The sequence below is a fragment of the Callorhinus ursinus genome, unplaced genomic scaffold (genome assembly GCF_003265705.2).
Source record: "Callorhinus ursinus isolate GAN/ISIS: 27379988/994484 unplaced genomic scaffold, GSC_fseal_2.0 scaffold12, whole genome shotgun sequence".
NCBI lineage: Eukaryota > Metazoa > Chordata > Mammalia > Carnivora > Otariidae > Callorhinus > Callorhinus ursinus.
The window spans coordinates 58,550,974-58,564,029 of record NW_027397074.1 but is presented as its reverse complement, the minus strand read 5'-3'; the positions used below and the strand labels follow the sequence as shown (position 1 = coordinate 58,564,029).

Here is a 13,056-nt window from a genome sequence, read left to right as displayed (position 1 = left end):
AACTCCTCCTCTCTCCTGAATACACAATCCTTCATAATTTGGTCCCTCCCAACTTCGACAAACCCACTTCTGCCACTGCCCCCAATGCATATGTCATTGAAACACACAAAGTTATTCATTTAGGCATCATACTCTCTCATGCCTTTATTAAAGCAATTTCTGGAATGTTCTTTGCTACTGATCCTTTAAAATTCAATTCAGTTATTCCTTTTTCCCATGAAACTCACATTGAATCCTCTAACTAAAGCCAGTAATTTCTTATTCTAGAGTCTCACAGAAAGTTTTCCATGAATTTGTCATGTAGTTAGGTGTACAGATTTTAGAATCAGTAAGTCCTGGGTTCTGATCTTGGTTCCAGCTTAGTTAACAGGGCAACTCACTCTGGAAACTTTGGTTTCTTCATCTATACATTGAAGATAATAATGGTGCTTCCCTCACAAGGCTGTTGTGAGGATTTAACGGGAGAGTATAGCCAAAGTGTGTAGCACCAGGCACGAGGCATTAGCAAAGTTCTCAATAAACATTAGCTGTAATCATCATATTATAATACCAATCTTTCCTTGAAGACATAGCCTATTTCTTAATTAGCTGTCTGACAAATACAGAGTCTGGCAATACGTGCTTAAAAAGATCTTTGTTGGAATGTATATTGATTGACTGACTCTTTCATTTCATATCCTTAAATGGAAGCTGAAAAATTGAGCTAGCCACCCTTAGGGGGTTTAGAGATTCCCTTAAAATGTGGCCCTGAGACTCCAGAACAGGAGAGCAAATGTTTTCTCCAGCAATCCTCAAATCATACAAATACTCCTGCCTTTTACCACTACATATTCAATCACTGGTGAAATATCTCATTAATTTCCTGCTCTTTAATTTCTCAGTCACTGTATGTTCAAGGCTTCAGCATCTTCATGCAATGTCTCAAATGAAGTACAGGGCATGGGGAGTGCCCAAGGTGATCCTTTAGGGTGAGGCAAGGTAATACTACAGCTTGTATTTATTTCCATTGCTTATTTGAATCATTATTACAAAATATGTCAGATACATTAAAAAAAAAAAAAAAAAGCCCAAACAAATAAACACAGTCTACCTCTTTCCAGATCCCATTCCTTTTCCTTTTTCCCATGGGTAACCACTAACCTGAATCTGATGGTCATCATTCCCTGTATGTTGGATCTTTTTCAATACAGGGCTGTTTCTTTTTCATCTTTTTTATCCACTCAATTTGATACCTAATTCAGAAAGTATTTATGGAATGAACTGAGTATGATTTCTTTGCATAGTCTCAAAAACAACATAGATAGAGAATATTAGACTAATTTATCACTTTAAAAAATCTCCCTATAGGGGTGCCTGGCTGGGTCAGTCAGAAGAGCATCTGACTCTTGATCTCAGGATCATGAGTTCGATCATGTTGGGTGTAGGGATTACTAAAAAAAAAATAAATTTAAAAAAGGTAAGAAAAAAAATTAAAAATCTCCCTATATGGCAAACATAAATTGTGGGACATGAGTGAAAAATTAAGTCAGATTCAACATGGGAAGGTGAAGCAACAGAATGAACAGATTTGCTGGTAGTAAGTGAAAGACAGATCTGATATCTTTGATTTTTTTAAAGATTTTATTTATTTATTTTGAGAGAGAGAGAGAGAGAGTTTGTGTATGTGCAAGCAGGGGGAGGGGCAGAGGCAGATGGAGAATCTCACAACTCTGAGATGGTGACCTGAGTCAACATCAAGAGTCAGTCGCTTAACCGACTGAGCCACCCAGGTGCCCCTAATATCTTTGATTTTTTTTACCCTTAATGTCTGACAATGCTTTTAACTCTTATTTGGACTCAGTAATAGCAGAATGGCAGTATAACAGAAAGATAAGTGTGTCATTAGTGTTTTCCCAGGCCATAACAACCTATAATAAAATTGTGTTTTTCGGGCGCCTGGGTGGCTCAGTTGGTTAAGCGACTGTCTTCAGCTCAGGTCATGATCCTGGAGTCCCGGGATCGAGTCCCACATCGGGCTCCCTGCTCGGCGGGGAATCTGCTTCTCCCTCTGACCCTCTTCCCTCTCATGCTCTCTATCTCTCATTCTCTCTCTCTAATAAATAAATAAAATCTTTAAAAAAAAATTGTGTTTTTCTACTTCAGGTGAATCCAAAGAATTGCAGGAGTACCTGCTCGAATTTCTTCCTGCTCAAATTTCTTCCTCAGGGCCACAGTGATTTGCAGACATTTAGAGGTACTTACACTGCCATCTTCCTCTGCCTTCTGACATTGGCCTTTATCACCTTTGCTGCTCCCTATGTCATCAGACCTCTCCCAATGTAGCTCTGATGTCTTTCCTCCCCATATGGTACTCCTCTCATGGGCCATATGACTTAGTGTTCGTGTCACCTCATCTTGTTCTGGCAACTTTAGCTGCATCCATTGCAGGTAGGTGCTAGATGATCCCCAGCCACTGTGCCAGGCTGGGGGGCCGAGAAGGGGGGCTCACTTTTCTTCGGTTTTCTCCCATGAGCCTCTTTAATGGACAGAGCTGTAGCAGACACTGTACGTGCTCTGAGCAGATCCCCTTGGATCACTTTGACTATTTCTGTGCGTCAGTGCCTTTTGCCTCTGCTTCATAGAACCTGCAGTTATCCTTGGAAATTATTCCTGTTCCTGTGCTACTGGGGCTTTCTTTTTTTTTTTTTAATTTTTATTGTTATGTTAATCACCATACATTACATCATTATTTTTTGATGTAGTGTTCCATGATTCATTGTTTGTGCATAACACCCAGTGCTCCATGCAGAACGTGTTACTGGGGCTTTCTTGCCGGCAAGCACAGAGCTGGGAGTTTAGGTCCAGTAGAACAGCTCTTACCCAATGGGTGTCAAATGATGAGTACAAAACCCCAGCTCCCTAGCCTCAGATCAGAACAACTCTGAGGTGAATTTATATTCCAGATTTCCCCAGAGGGAGAAAGCCAATCTCAACTTGCCTTTTCCCCTTTCCTAGGAGTGACTGAGGCATTATGAAAAGTTATCAGATTAGAAACATGAGAATAGCAATAGAACAGAAAGTAGGTTTTATACATGAGAGCACTTTGGGGATCCAGATTGGAGGTGGGAGGCCAGTTATCAAACTTGGAGCATCTTATCAGAATTAGAATAGCCTTGAGGATGAGCCCCCAAATATTGATTTGGATGGACTTTAATCTACTCTTGCCTCAGTAAGATTAGCCCCGGGAATAGAGTAGGGCTAATTTTGTAGGTGATTTGAAATGTGGAGAGAAATAAAGCAAAGCCAGAACTCACCAGAATTGGGTTTGACACTGTGCAAAGCAGAGAGATGGAGGAGAGAGAATGTTAAACCATAGGACATGATCTATGTCCTAAAGTAACTTATATTCCCATTGTAAAAGGCTAGAATTCTATATATATATATAAAGATAAGCCTATAAGGCAATATGTGATAAGTACAAAATAAATGGCACAAATGAGAAATGTTTTCTTTACATGTATGAGATTGAATGTAAAACATATTGAAACAATGGATGGAAAGAGGAAATATAGGCTTTTAAATTCTACTCTTACGTATTTTTTTTTTAGATTTTATTTATTTATTTGAGAGAGAGAGACAGAGATAGTGAGAGAGAGCACAAGTGGGGAGGAGAGGGAGAAGCAGGCTCCCCGCAGAGCAGGGAGCCCGATGCGGGGCTTGATCCCAGGACCCCGGGATCATGACCTGAGACGAAGGCAGACGCTTAACCGACTGAACCACCCAGGCGCCCCTACTCTTATGTATTTCTTAATCTGCTACACTGCCTATTTCATGACTGAAGTGTGAATTTAAGACATATTACAATGTTAAACTATCCATATTTACTTTCAGCCTGACTCTTAATACTTTCAGAGAAAAATCCAGATTCCAAAGATAAGGGTATATGTGGTTGCCTCTGTGAATCTATATACCACCTGCTCCTTAGATGAGTTGGCTCATTTTAGAAAATAGTTTCATGATTTCACAATATTTGACATAGTAAACCAAGGTAAGAGATTGATATATCGTAGAACATATTAGCAGAGTCATTTGAAGAAAAGGATGTCTGTATCTTGGGAAAGTAATTTCCTTTTGCAAAAAAGCATCATTTTTTCAGTCTAACATTTCTGTATTTCAATTTATGGGAGAAATAGCTGTATGATTTCTGCCAATTGGTGAAATCATCCTGGGCCTCAATTTCATCATCCATTAAAAGGAAGACAAAAGTAATACATCATTGTGTTTTATGAGGATAAAGTAATATACAAATGCTGCACACTTTATAAACACATGAAGCATTGCTGTTTGTAATTCACCGTCAAATGGAAATTCAGTTCTATTCATGCATCTTCACTGTGGAAACCATAATGGATATATAAAAAAATATCTCCACCTATGTTTAACTTTTCATTTAAATGAAACATTAAAAAGATAATTCTCCCCTTCTGCTTTGATATTATCCTACCTCATAATTGTCATGGATAAAAACACCTTCTGGAATATAGGAAAGAGTATTGGCTTAAAATACGCAGATTTCAGCTCTGTCTTTTTTCACTTAAAAAGTCCATTGAGGATGAAATAGATGAAGGGGATTAAGAGTACATTTATCATGATGAGCACTGAGTAAGGTATAGAATTGTTGAATCACCATATTGTACACCTGAAACTAATATAACATTGTCTAAAAAGTCTAATGGTCCTGGGGCGCCTGGGTGGCTCAGTCGTTAAGCGTCTGCCTTCAGCTCAGGTCATGATCCCAGGGTCCTGGGATCGAGCCCCGCATCGGGCTCTCTGTTCCGCGGGAAGCCTGCTTCTCCCTCTCCCATTCTCCCTGCTTGTGTTCCCTCTCTCGCTGTGTCTCTCTCTGTCAAATAAATAAATAAAATCTTAAAAAAAAAAAAAAAAGTCTAATGGTCCTGAATAAGTCTCTTAACATGTTCACCCAATTCAAAGACTTACTGTGAAATTTGCATTTATAAAAGAAAAAGTGCTTTGTAAAAGAGAAAGTGCTGGATGAATGTAAAGAATTATCATTAAAGTACATTATGCCTTGTGACATCAGTAACCTGTCACTCATCTTTCTTCCAGTGGTGTCTCTAGTGTACTTGAGTCTAATAATGCATGAACAGTTCTTCAAAACATTTATTGTGCTTCTATTATATATCAGTGCTCTACTAGTTGGAGATATAGCAACGAACAAAGCAGACATGGTCCCTGCCTCGTTAATTATTTGGAGGAGAAACAGATAATAAACACATAATCACTCAAATAACTACGTAATTACAATTGGGTTAAATGCAATGAAGGAAACATACAGAGTGATTTGAGTGTATGAGTCGGGAGATAATCCTCAATGGGTCTTTCATGTTTCTGCACTTCTTGCAAGCCGACTGACTACCCCTTGTTCTGGGCTACCTTTCTAAAGGAAGTTTTTATTTTTTTTAATTTTTTTTAAAGATTTTATTTATTTATTTGAGAGAGAGAATGAGAGAGAGCACATGAGAGGAGGGAGGGTTAGAGGGAGAAGCAGACTCCCTGCTCAGCAGGGAGCCCGATGAGGGACTTGATCCTGGAACTCCAGGATCATGACCTGAGCGGAAGGCAGTCGCTTAACCAACTGAGCCACCCAGGCGCCCACTAAAGGAAGTTTTTAGAGCAAACAACCTTGGAAGATGATGTCTTCCTCCAGATCAAAGCATAGGCATGCTACTTCCCACTCTAAAAGATTTGGGTTCCCTAAGCTCAAGGTTCTTCTTCGGTAATGCACCCTATTACACAAGCAAGCTTCCATCCAGATCCATCTGTGTTGCCAGATGAGACTTGGGCATAGAGAAACTAATGCAAATATGCTGATGTTCTTGGTGCTTGATGTGCCATGAGTAAAAAGCCCTTTGCCTCTGAGCAAGAGGTCTTGTGTTTTCTGCCAGCATCTATGAAGCTGTAGCAGGCTAGCTTGTTAGCTTGAAAGCAGAGCAGAATCACAGACCCATTATAAAAAAAAGGATGGACATTTAAGCCTCTAGTCTAACCTCCCTCCAACTCACTTTTAAAATAAATTTTATTTGGGCGCCTGGGTGGCTCAGTTGGTTAAGCGACTGCCTTCAGCTCAGGTCATGATCCTGGAGTCCCAGAATCGAGTCCCGCATCGGGCTCCCTGCTCAGCAGGGAGTCTGCTTCTCCCTCTGATCCTCTTCCCTCTTGTGCTTTCTATCTCTCATTCTCTCTCTCTCTCAAATAAATAAATAAAATCTTTAAAAAAAATAAAAATAAAAAAATAAAATAAAATAAATTTTATTTTACTATGAAATGCTTCAAATATGCAGATAAGAATATAGATTAGTATAATAAACATCTGCATATTCACAGCCCAGCGTTTTCAAATGCTAACTAACATTGTTTCATATTTGCTTTATCTCTGATATTTATGAATAAAGCATTACTTACACAGTTGAGGTTCCCTGTGTCTTCCTCCCTTATCTCATTCCCCTCTACCCCTCCCTCCCTAAGGCAAACACTATCACGAATTCAGTGTGGATCATTCTGTGCTGCGTATTTCCTCCATATAATACCTTACTATTTTAACAGCAGTTTATATGTAAATGGATTTACAAGAACTTTAATGTTCAAGCACATATTTCACTGTGTAAGAACAGGACAATTTTGCCAGTGATAAATGAAGGCTTCCGGGAGAAGATCAGCTGAACCATCTCGGGATTATAATCTGGCTTCAGCATTTCTGTGAGTTTACAAGTGCTCTGTCAGGGGAAGTCAGGGGGCAAGGCCATGAGGGAATTCCAGGAAATACTGGGCCACCATAATTGGTACTAGAATATGGACCAGGTTTGAGACATCTGAGGAATAAATAAGAGGGGGTAGGTGGGCTTCTTTGTGTGTTCTGGTCCTGAGCTCACAATGGCTAACCTGCTCTCAGGATTAGGTTGAAGCAGTGTACTTCTGTGGGATGAGATGGACGTCCTCAGATGGTCCAAGCAGATGGTCTTTGGCCTGAGCATGGAGGAGACAGCAGGAACTTCTTCTGCACATGGGCAAAGCAAGCCAAATACAGACACAGATCTGATCCAGGCTTACATTGGCATTCAGCCCTCAGATTACAACAGGCATTTTTATCCTGAAGTCCCTTAATCTGTCCTATTTCTTAAGGCACACAGTTCTCATCTGGAAATGCCCCCCTCTTTGTCAAGTGCATAGGTATCATCGTGGTGTCTTCTTTTCTCATTGCTCTGTGTTGAATCTGAGATCTATTTTGTTTTTTGTTTTTTTTTTTTTTAAATGTTTTATTTATTTATTCATGAAAGTCAGAGAGAGAGAGAGAGAGGCAGAGGCAGAGGGAGAAGCAGGCTCCCCGCCTAGCAGGGAGCCCGATGCGGGACTCGATCCCAGGACCCCGGGATCATGACCTGAGCCAAAGGCAGACGCTTAACCATCTGAGCCACCCAGGCGCCCCTGAGATCTATTTTGTGTCAGATCTCCTATTTTCTGTATCCAGTGACTTCCTCTTTTTTTGATTTACTCTTGTATTTATAGAACATACAGTCCAGAAGCTTCCTGAGAAAAGGTATCTAAGAGGTATATTTTTGCAACTGTACATATCTGAAAACATCATTATTTGACTCTCAATTCTTGATTGATAGTTTGGATGTGTATAGAATTCTAGGTTGGAATTCATTTTCATTTAGAATTTTGAAGACATTGTTCCATTGTCTCTAGGTGTGTGTGTGTGTGTATATGTGTGACCTTCTCTTTGTCCTCAGTGTTCTGAAATGACACAATAAAGTGACTTTTATGGGTCTATTTTCATCCATATTACTGAGCCTGTGGGTTCTTCCAATCTGGAAAATGATGTCCTTCAGTTCTGAGAAACTATTTAAATTATTTCATTGATGATTTTCATTTTTCCACTTTCCTTGTACTTTCTTTCTGCAACTCCAGTTATTTGTACAATCTACCTCCTAGAATGGTCCTCTATTTTTAAAAATCGTTTCTTTCGTGCTCGCTTCGGCAGCACATATACTAAAATTGGAACGATACAGAGAAGATTAGCATGGCCCCTGGGCAAGGATGACATGCAAATTCGTGAAGCATTCCATATTTTTTTTAAATGTTTATTTATTTTTTTTTTTTAAAGATTCTATTTATTTATTTGAGAGAGAGAGAATGAGAGACAGAGAGCACGAGAGGGAAGAGGGTCAGAGGGAGAAGCAGGGAGCAGGGAGCCCAATGTGGGACTCGATCCCGGGACTCCAGGATCATGACCTGAGCCGAAGGCAGCCGCCTAGCCTAACCAACTGAGCCACCCAGGCGCCTGAAGCGTTCCCTATTTTTATACGTCTTGTAGACCTCAAAGAACGGGAAAGGAAGCTCCCATTCAAAGGCAATTTATCTTAAGATACTGTAAACGATACTAATTTTTTGTCCATATGAAATATGTACGATGTACTAGAACAAAAAAAAAATCGTTTCTTTCCTATATTTACATATCTTTTCACTTTTGTCTAATTTTTCAAATAACAGCCCTCACTTACCTGACTACTGAGTTTTTCATTTTATTTTGTTATCTGCTCATGTTTATGAGTGTTTAGCTAACTAGTTGACTTTTACTTTAGGAATAACTGCCTGGGCCATTTTATGATTCTCCTCTTGTTTTGGTCAGAATCCCCAGACCAGATTCTTCTCATCTCCTGCCAGAAGAGGCAAGGCTAATAGCATTTGAGAAGCCAAGTTGAAGAAGGTTGGATGTCTCAGCATTCGCCATCTAGATGTTCCTTTAATTCCTATTTTTGGCATGATACTGTCACCCTCAAGTATGCTTGGTATATCCCAGTCTAGAATCCCTTTATGTTATCCTTTCCAGAGAATAAAATTCCAGACTTCTGCTACAGTGGAGATGGCTCAGCAGCACAGAGTAGTGAGGGACATCTAAGGATCTACCTGCCACTCAAACAGCCTTCATCTGGTCCCTCTGATTTGGGGCCTCAGTTCACTCCATTTCCAAAGGTATTTGGTACTATCAAGTCACGGAGTCTTGAGTATTCTGTGGGTACAAATGAGGTTGATTTTTGGGTTTTGCTACCTCCAGTTTAACTTCTTGAGGCCCCCAAGTCTGCTGCAAGTCTTTCTAGCCTCAAATTTTCTGTCACTGTTGTATCCTTTCCTTTTTTCCCACATTATTGTGTGTTTATTAATTTAAAAGAACTCCTTTTGGTGGGATTTTGTGAGGAAGGAAAAAATGTATGTCTTCACTTTACCAACTTTACCTAGAACTTCCAATCCATTTACTAACATACTGCTGCTGGGAGGAGCATCCTGTTTTGGTTTTGTGGGTGCAATACCTTATCATGTGAGGATATTATTCATAGTTTGGTTTTTGTTTTCTTTTTTAGTTTTCCCAAACACTGTATTTTTCAAAACATAAATCTGTTAGCATCGCTCTCCCCATGTGATTTCTATTTGAGCAGCTTCCTACATAGCTATTAGATAAAGACAAAATTCTTAAGCATGATTTTCAAGAGCATATCAGCGGGGACAAATTTACAGTGAAATACATATTTTTTCAACACAGTGTTGTTTTGTTTCGAATTTAAATGGAATGTGAATGCCTGGAGGCAAGGTCTGTATCTCCATTTTACCATAGGTCTTGTTACACCCTCTTCTCATTTCACACATTGTCTGCCCGGCCCCTGAGGTATTAGAATCAGGCTTCGCATGCTTTGGCCTCTCTAGCTCATGTTCCCACCACATGTCCCTCATTCTCTCCGCTTCACCACACTGGCTTTCTTTTGGTTCTTTTGGTTCTTTGTAAGCCGAGATCCCTCTTCCGCTGGGCTTCCTCTGAATATGCAATTTACTCCATTTGTGACCCCTTTTGTCTCTTTAATGCTGCCCCCCTTCAGATCTCGCTTCTTCAGTCTTCTGACCTTCCTGATCATGCCAAATCCCCCATCATAGGCCCTCCTAGCACCATGGAACTATTTTACATTTCTTTGTATGTTCTTTGGTTGGTGTCCACTTCCCTCAACTAAATTATAAGCTTCATGGGATAGGATCTAGGTCTGTTTTGCCTTCTGTTGCATTCACAATGCCTAGCACAGAACTTGGCTCAGGGTAGGTACCTAATAACTATTTATTAAATGAAGGAATAAAGCTGATATCTGAAGGATAAATAGGAATTATCAGATGAGGACTGAGGAAAGCTGTTTCTCTAGGCCAAGAAAACGTATAAGAATGAGCTTGGTGAGGGCGCCTGGGTGGCTCAGTCGGTTAAGCGGCTGCCTTCGGCTCAGGTCATGATCCTGGAGACCCCGGATGGAGTCCCACATCAGGCTCCCTGCTCAGCGGGGAGTCTGCTTCTCCCTCTGACCCTCCCCCCTCTCATGTGCTCTCTCTCTCTCTCATTCTCGCTCTCTCAAATAAATAAATAAAATCTTAAAAAAAAAAAAGAATGAGCTTGGTGAATTCAAGGAACTGAAAGACAAGGGCTATGACCTGAGATGGTAGCTGGAGGGACCAGCAGGTGCCAGATCACAGAGGGCCTTTTGAGCAATGATAAAACTTGTGAACTTTTTCTGAGGGCAATGAAGTTTTGTAGGGGAGTTACATACCCCAGATACTATGAGGAGAATGGGTTGGAAATGGCAAAAGAAGATGAGGTGAGGCTAGTGAAAAGGTTATTGTCCTACTCAAGGCAGGGCCCCCTGGTTTGGACAAGAAAAAAGGTAGTAAAGATGGAAAGAAGTATCCAAGAATATTTTAGAAGGCACAACAATTGATGATGGATTGGAGTGGGGAAGTGTTAAAAAGAATTGTCAAAAAGTAACAACTCGGGCGCCTGGGTGGCTCAGTTGGTTAAGCGACTGCCTTCGGCTCAGGTCATGATCCTGGAGTTCCAGAATCGAGTCCCGCATCGGGCTCCCTGCTCAGCAGGGAGTCTGTTTCTCCCTCTGACCCTCCCTCCTCTCATGTGCTCTCTCTCGCTCTCTCATTCTCTCTCAAATAAATAAATAAAATCTTAAAAAAAAAAAAAGTAACAACTCAGGTTTCTGGTCAGACCAACTGGGTGAACATAGATACTATTTCTTAAGCTGGGAGCAGGTTTTGGGAGAAAGTAAAGAACATGAATTTTCAAATGCTTTGTTTGAGTTGCCTATGAGATATCTGAGAAGATGTGTTGAGAAGACAGTTGAACATATGAGTCTGGAGCTCAGAAGAGAGGTCCAGATTAGAAGTATACATTTGGCGGTTGTTGGCATAGACTTGTATTTAAGCCATGGTGGTAGATGAGCTTATCCAGATAGAGGGTTGAATGGGAAGATAAGGGGCCTGAATATAAGCAACCCAAAGAAGAAGCTAAACTAGTAGGATATTGTGGTCCCACAATGATGTCTGCTTTAGCGATTTTGAGGTAGGAGCAGGAGTAGACAAAATTTGAGGTGGGTGTGCTTTGATGAGCAGCATTGGAGATCACTTGGGGTGGGGTTAATTAGGTGAGAGGCCAAGATACTGAATGCTCATTATGTAGGTTAGGTTAGTGAGAAGAGTTGGGGGTAGAGGGAAAGACTGAGAGGTGCAGATACTACAGACTTCAAGAAATGAAAAGGAATGGCCAAGTCAGTGGGTAAGGGTAATGAGGATGGGGGAGGGACATATAACTGAGTAAGTCAGGTGAAAGTACTTTGTGCTTTTCAGGCAGCAATAAAGTATTGTCTTTATTCGAGTTGCACAAATAAAAACCAAAACAAGCAACCACTAAACTAAGAAAACAAACTAAACTAAAAACAAAAACAAAGGTTATTGCAGGGTGCCTGGGTGGCTCAGTCAGTTAAGAGTCTGCCTTCGGCTCAGGTTGTGATCCCAGGGTCCTGGGATCCAGCCCCGCATCGGGCTCCCTGCTCCACAGGAAGCCTGCTTCTCCCTCTCCCTTTGTGATATCTCTCTCTCTGTCTCTACCAAATAAATAAAATCTTAAAAGACAAAAACAACAATTAAAAAAAAAAAAACACCAGAAAACCAAAGGTTATTGCAATTATTTTCCTGGTTCCTTTGTTTAAGTATTCTGGCTTTTGTTAGAATGTAGCAACAAGCAAATGTCAAATGCTCCAAAAAAGTAATATAGTAAAACACAGTAATGTAAGAATGTGAAGGTACCTTCTCCTCAAACACTTTGCCATGTAGATCTAGTGTACCCGAAAACTCTGAAAACTAAAAACAGAAAGTAGATTTGTGGGCGCCTGGGTGGCTCAGTTGGTTAAGCGACTGGCTTCGGCTCAGGTCACGATCCCGGAGTCCCGGGATCAAGTCCCACATTGGGCTCCCTGCTCCGCGGGGAGCCTGCTTCTCCCTCTGACCCTCTCCCCTCTCATGCTGTTTCTCTCTCTCTCAAATAAATAAATAAAATCTTAAAAAAAAAAAAGTAAGTAGATATGTTGGGGGAATATATAAATAGAAGTTTTATTTGGGATGATGAGTTTGCTTCTCTTTGGTGATAAATAGTTAAGACTTTGAAAAAAAATATTTAAGACTTTGCAAAATTGTAATTAAGAGAGTGTCCATTAATAGATTTGGTATCTTACATTTATAGATCACCTATTCATTTGTCAAAGATAAAAGTAAATATTCATTTGTTTTTATATTCTGATAGTCACCCTCAACAAGGTAAAGTCACTAAATTATAAGTTAAATCACATTACATTAATAGTATTATAATTCTGTCATATGTATAAACTTAAGATGTATGAGAACTTTGATTAATAAAATCATCCTTGAAACAATTCATACACACACACATACAATTATCACATACCCATTAGCACAAGTAACAAATTTGGGGAAACATGATGGACGCCTGGGTGGCTCAGTTGGTTAAGCGACTGCCTTCAGCTCAAGTCATGATCCCGGAATCCCAGGATCCAGTCCCACATCCGGCTCCCTGCTCAGCGGGGAGTCTGCTTCTCCCTCTGACCCTCTTCCCTCTCGTGCTCTCTCTCATTCTCTCTCTCTCTCAAATAAATAAATAAAATCTTT

The 13,056-nt window shown here is 40.3% G+C and overlaps 1 non-coding gene across 1 annotated transcript; it reads left to right on the top strand.

The window, feature by feature from the left end:
* The first annotated feature begins 8,025 nt into the window (after positions 1 to 8,025).
* LOC112825363 (U6 spliceosomal RNA) lies at positions 8,026 to 8,132 on the top strand. Its single transcript, XR_003208663.1, has one exon. It is a non-coding gene; the product is annotated as a U6 spliceosomal RNA (small nuclear RNA).
* The last annotated feature ends 4,924 nt before the right edge of the window (positions 8,133 to 13,056 follow it).